General features: G+C 40.4%; 1 protein-coding gene across 1 annotated transcript in view; it reads right to left on the bottom strand.

Moving 5' to 3' along the window:
- sev (receptor protein-tyrosine kinase sevenless) overlaps positions 1 to 6,959 on the bottom strand; it is a 1,896,734-nt gene that overhangs the window by 1,804,657 nt on the left and 85,118 nt on the right. The window lies entirely within an intron of this gene.

The raw sequence follows: 6,959 nt of genomic DNA, 5'->3' as shown, positions 1-6,959 counted from the left end.
TTTCCGAAGCGACGATTAAGTGCAGCAACCCTGTAGGACCTCAGCGAGGACCAGAATACCTGATGGTTCCGCTTGTATATGAAGGCGTCTTAACCGGGGCTAACGAGAAAGAGAGGGCTATGGCACTCCGAGCAGAAACGACGATCACGTGACCAACTGGGTCCTAGCTTTTTTTTCCCCGTTCCCCGTGTGCGCCCGTAACATGGCTTTCTTGCAAAACATCCTCTGCAATAGCCAAGTTCTTTCAACTTTGCAGAACATTTCCTGCGATCTTTCGCAGCATACAGGGACGCCGGAAGTCCGAAATGATTGGTGTTGCTCAAAGTATGCGAGTCATGGCGAGTATGGTCTGTACAGAGAAGTACAGACCATAACATTTACATATATTTTCGCCTGACCATACGTCCTTTTTGAAGTAGGGTGTCCCGTTTTTTTCGAATCTATTGGATTTTAGCGATAACCCGTTCTTCAACCTACTTTTGTAGTAGTGGTAAAATTTTCACTACAGTAAAATGTAACAAACCTATGCAGGAGAGGGTATAGGGGTCCCGTGTCTGCCCCAAGACCAGTGCCGTCTTAATGCATGGGCCCACCTGGGCACGGCCTGGGGGCCTCACAAAAATGAGAACCAGTTAAAATTTTCGAAAATTTGCCAAGTGGGAATCTCAAAAAAATCGCTTGGCCCTGCGGCCCATGATGCTCTAAAGACGGCCCTGCCCAATACAAACAAAAATTAGAATTATTTTTTTGAATAAATTAAAATATTGATAGAAAATACCTTTACGTACTATATTTTTCCAATTTCTGTAAATTTAAAATGTTTTTTGAAGGTAATGAATTAAAAATCTCCCTGGAACAGATGCCTTGGGCCCCCTCCTCATAATATTTACATAGAACTGTGAAATTCTATTATAAACCGAAATAAAGTGGGGGAAAATGGGTTTAATCATCAATTAATGATGGTTATGATCATCAATTCTTTAAAACCATGCTAATGCGTATTCTGAAATCGAATAGTTCTATCGTATGTATTTTACAGTTTTTAATCAATGATTGGATTGGATTGTTGATAATTTAGTTGAATTCGCGTTTCAAGTTCCCCGATATCATTTAAATTGACAACCAATACCACACAGTAACGTTGCGGGTCATTTGAGTAAATTGGTTTCAGAATATTGGGGAAGCTTACATTGAAAACAGAAAGTGATACAAATACAGGGAAATGCAGGGGTTATCGAACTGTGTGCCGCGGCACCTGAAAAGGTTTTCCGAAGAGACTGTTAAACTGCTCTGGGGAGCCGCGGATAAGCGATGATTAGAAAAAGAGGTGCCGCGGGTGGAAAAAGTTTGAGAACCCCTGACATAATATAAGTGTATAAGAGGTCCCACACATCCTCCAACGCTGCCTGCGCTGGGATCTTTGACGGGCTTCCAGGGCAAGTGATTTTTCTGAGGCCCTCCCTATTAGGCAAATTATCGAAAGTTTCAACCAGATCTAATTTTTGTGAGGTTTCTTCTTCTCTTGGACCCTCGAGCTGTGCCTGGGTGTGCCCATTCTCCCACCCTTAGGGGCCGTTCAAGTATTACGTCAGAAAATTTTTAGCCATTTTTAACCCCCTCCCCCGTCAGCACTGCCCCCTACCTTCTAACGCATATTGTTGGGATCAGAAACGTACGCAGGATGGGGGAGCCAAGGGGGCTCGTGCGCCCCCCTTCAGACGAAAAACATATTTTTTAATGTAAAAAACATTTAAAAAAAATTAAAATTTCATAAGAAAATACCTTTATATGTAATTATAGTCTATTAATGTTAATTTCAATGCTATTTGAAGGGTAAGAACTCAAAATTTCTTTTTAAGAAATTCATTGCGACCCTCACTTTAAGCCATGTATGGTAAACCCTGGACCCCCCGGACCAAATGTGGGCCTGAAGGTTATCTGAGGTGGCTTGCCCTCTCAAACCCAATTTTTTGAAAATGAATTAAGCGGCACATTTACAGACAGCTTAAATAATCCGTGACACAATTCCAGAGCATTTAAGTGGCCCATAGCACATTTTCAGATCACTGAAGTAAGCCTGTGGCACAGTTTCAGATCACTGAAGTAAGCCTGTGGCACATTTTCAGATCACTGAAGTAAGCCTGTGGCACATTTTCAGAGCACTGAAGTAAGCTCGTCGCACATTCAAAGATCACTTAAGTAATCCGCGACACAGTTCCAGAACACTTGAACGATCCGTGGCACAGATTCGATCCGAGCAGTTAAGCGGCACCCACTGTGGTTCTACATGACTCAAGTTACCCGCGGAACATTCCCAGATTACTTAAGTGATCCGTGGCCATGACCCCCACAAGGGGTGGTCTGACAAGGCTCCAGCCCTAGGGGCGGGGTTGATTTTCATCATTTTTTTGTTTTTTACGCTATAAATTTATCATAAAGGGGCCCGTGAAAGTCTGGTTGGGGGCCCGTAAAAGATCCCAGCCTAGGGGCCCTGTTTCAGGATGTGGGGGTCATGTACGTGTCATAATTACGGATCACTTGAGTGATGCGTTGCATAGTTCCAGAGCACTTAAGCAGCCCGGACATATTTCCCGAGCACTTGAGGGATCCGTGAAACATTTAGAGATCGCTGAAGAGGCTCTGTAAGGAATTTATCTTTAGGGAGAATGTTATTTCAGGCGCCCACAATATATCCTAAGATTTTTTTCGTTTTTGACGGACCGAGTAAGATGCCATTAAAAATATTTCATATTTTCATAAAGGGTGGTTGATGATATATTTAATGGTTGATGATAATATTTATTTTATAGATAACATGTTGACCAAGCATCAAATGATTAAATTTATAGATTTCTGTGAAGTGTGGTTCCTGCCAAAATCAGTAGCCAGAGTAGCCGCCATTGTTGGAGATCACCGCTGCCACACGCCTTGGCATTGATTCAAAGAGACTTTGGATGTGTTCTTGGGGTATAGCAGACCAAGCAGCTTCCACGCGTTGCCAAAGTTGATCTGGTGTGGCAGCTGGGGATGTAATCTGGGTCAATCGTTGAGCAACCATGGACCACATGTTTTCTATCGGCGAAAGATCCGGAGAGCGAGCTGGCCAGGGAAGCAATTCAATCTGGCGATTGACGAAGAACCTTTGGACAATGCGTGCCACGTGTGGTCGCGCATTATCCTGTTGAAATATGGCTGTGGGCAAGCCCTGAAGGTAAGGAAGGACAACTGGCTCCAACACCTCGGAGATGTAGCGCTGGCTTTTTAAAGTACCGGCAATGCGTACTAGAGGAGTGCGAGAGTGATATCCAATACCGCCCCATACCATAATACCCGGTGCAGGACCAGTGTGGCGGTGCATAACGCAGCTGTTCAGCATCCTCTCTCTACGGTGTCTCCAGACTCGAATCCGACCATCGTGGTGTTGCAGACAGAAGCGTGACTCGTCAGTAAAGACAATTTCATTCCATTGTGCCGTCCACATCCTTCTTTCATTGCACCATTGGCGGCGGAGACGTCTGTGGTTCTGCGTCAAGGGTAGACGAAGCAATGGACGTCTTGCGGACAGACCACTCTGCTGTAAACGGCGTCGAATGGTACGCGCAGACACTGGATGATGCGGTACAGACTGAATGTGCTAGTGCTATGGTTCGTGATGTGGCTGAGCGATCCGTCACTGCCATACGCCTGTCATCACGTGAAGTGGTGCACTGAGGTGGATGCGATCGAACACGTCGGTCCGTCGTACCCTCCTGCATCCAACGATCACATATCCGCATTACAGTTGTTTGGTTTCGTCCAACACGACTACCGATTTCCCTGAAAGATAATCCACAATCTCGGTAGGCCACTATCCTTCCTCTGTTGAACTCGGATACTTGATCAAAAGATGATCGCTGTTTTCTACGAGGCATAATTGATCGTTTTTTTGAAAAAACCACAAGAAAAACACAATTGCCGTACTTCAAATCGTCGAAATCTCCAAGCCTTAAATAGCGCTTTGAAGTGGCGCCACAGGCGCGCGTGATGTGCGTCTGCGCTGAAATTCTAATCATTTGCATATCTCACCTCCGCTAATGCATGTTGTAAATTTCATATTATTTGCATGTTTCCTTCAGGGTGTTGCATTTACGGTGGCCAGCAGTGTATTTTCTCGCTAGATAATTACTGTATACCAATCTCATGGCCCCCACAAATTGGAGAAAGGCTCCTAGGCGATATGGGGCCCCCAATGTCAAAGTTTGAGTCGACTGGTCTAATATATATACGCAATATATTATGCAAAAACCTGTGAATAAGACTTTTTTTTTTGAAAAATTATAAACACTAGAATAAAAACATTTTTTTACCCTTAAAATTGGGATAACAAACTGCTGAAAATACACTGCACCGATTTACCTGCTTTTAATAGCTCATATACACTTCGTAAACTCTAGAAATAAAGATATCTGGAAAAGAACCCTTCAAGTAAATTTTTTCAGGTTCACCAAGTATTATATTCCAATGCATCTTCATAACCCTCAAATGACAATCTATTGGTCAAACACATACTGAAATAAAGTTTATTTGCATTAGCGATTCAAGATCTATAGCTTAATTCTATAAAGTAAAATACAACTTTTTGCACATTAAAGAAATTTTGTAAACTGCTTATTCACTGTGAAAAAATACTGAAATATGAGAAAAAAACCAGACAGATGTGTACAAAATTTTTATTTTTCAATAATTTAATGCATAATTTGTTACAAATCTGAAGTTTCGCAAGAAACAGAAACGACCAAAGTGTTGAAGCTGCCAAATACCACAAATGTAAACAACACTTTCGCAACATAACCACAGTTGCTCCAATTTTCCTCACCCCCCCCAAAAAAAAACCAAAGAAACACTCAGCACTCAGGTGTGTTTCTAGATTTTAAAATGATAGAATCCTGTCATTTTTGTCTTGAACATGGAGAATATTTATTTTTGTTTATTGTGTGCTGTTTTGCAACCTACTTTGAAAATTTTTCTAAACATGAATTTGATCAAATATCATTTTTGAAAGAAAGTTCTTTCTAACACTAAATTTTTCTAGAAATAAAATAATTTTGTGGGAGCATATTACCACCTTGATATCTTAAATCATCATTTCTCAACCAGTGCTCCGCAGAACCCTTGGGGCTCCGTGTGCAATTCCTAAGGGCTCCGCAGAGACTCGAGGAAAATAAAATAAATCAGTAGATTTGATAGATAAATAAAAAAAGGTCTACAGGAGTCCGTCATAAAAATTATATACAAAAAGGGCTCCTCGAGTCAAACAGGGCTCTGTCATGGAAATTATATAATACTGAAAAGCGAGTCACAAAAAAAGGTTGAGAACCACTGTCTTAAATAATGCTCAAAGGAAAACCTATCTTAAAACAGTTCTGTTTGGGAATTCCAAATTATTTTCTACTGAAATTACAGATTCTGCTTCATAAGCTCAAAAACCAAATAAAAGTAATAATGATCTTTCAGGTTGTTTTAATTATTGAATGAAAAATGCGCACCAAAATATAGTATCATATTTTAACGTTTATAAACATAGACGAAAAATACAGCATCTTTTCGTTCAGAGGAAAACGTCAACTACCCCACTTTCTTTCTGGAATAAACATTACTTACTTGGAATAAAGGGCCTTAAACTCACTCACAATAAAATGTCATCTCAAGAAATAGTATCACAAAAATTGCAGATCATCATAATGACATCAAGAAATTGACGTGCACGATTTGACACTCACAGGAATGAAATCACCACTCCAAACACTGGGACCGATTAGAAACGTAATACTTGAGCCATTGGAAGGAATCTAAAACATCTTGCCATGCCCCAGTCGAAGATAGGGCCAGTGGGAATCTCGTCAATTAATGCACTTACATCACTAATCAGATGACAAAGCATCAAGAGACTACAGGAGAGTCATAGTAACTCCAGCTGTTTAACCCGCACTCGATCACAGGCTCATCAGAAACATACAGCAACACGTCATTGAGAACAACTACATAGAAGAAACCAGCATATCTTTCCGACGAGACAAAACTGTTCTCAGGTGCATTCAAACCTTCAGAAGGTTCCCTGAAAAATATTAAAAATAAATTAAGCGAAATCTCCAGGATTTGTTACAGATGTCAAAACAATGTCATAGAACATACAACACACAGCAGGAAACAAAATCAGCAGTGTTTTTCAACGGGCCCCATCAGCCCTGGGACAATTACTTACTATTATTACACGAAGAACACATTTAGTGTTGTGAAATTTCAATTCAGTACTTCAATGTTTTTTATATATAAATTATTAAAAAAAAACACATTTTGGATTTCACGGGGAGGTAACATGGAATTTGCTTTTCGCTACAGGAGTCTGTGTCGTGTGTCTTGACATTCACTAAGGGGCCCACTACATCAAAAAAGTTGGAAAACATCGCTGTACAGTACAAATACATACACTTTCAAAATGAACAAAGCATAAACATATAAAATGTAGGCTATGTTCTTACAAAAATTATTCAAACTTATTTCACTGTTCATTGATAAATGATTACACAAATGTGTATCAATGAAATCTGCATGAATATAATACTTGAGTGTAGCTTTTACAGGGCGTTTAATTGAAGCGTTGATGAAGTGCTCGCGAGCATGAAATCAGACATGAGCATTGAGCACCTTGGTGCTTCTGGGAGAAGACTGCTAATGCATAACATTTGCAAACCTGCTATACTACATTGCTGGGGCATTGTGATATATACAACGGATCCCGCTTATAAGGTTTTTAAAAAATCTGGCATGGAAAAATACTGTAAGTGGGAAAACGCTTTGAATGGGAAATCTTAATAAGAATTTTACTTAGCAAAGAGTACTAAGCATTATAAGCGGGATCGGCTTTATACGGATAAACAGAAGAAAAAAAATTTATCCAATATTGAATTTGAAGGAAAATT

The sequence above is a fragment of the Pholcus phalangioides genome, unplaced genomic scaffold, assembly GCF_987345545.1.
Source record: "Pholcus phalangioides strain wild (caught in Gottingen) unplaced genomic scaffold, Ppha-v1.0 ptg000011l_1, whole genome shotgun sequence".
NCBI classification, from domain to species: domain Eukaryota; kingdom Metazoa; phylum Arthropoda; class Arachnida; order Araneae; family Pholcidae; genus Pholcus; species Pholcus phalangioides.
The sequence above is the reverse complement of the archived record's forward strand: the minus strand, read 5'-3'. Positions and strand labels throughout refer to the sequence as shown.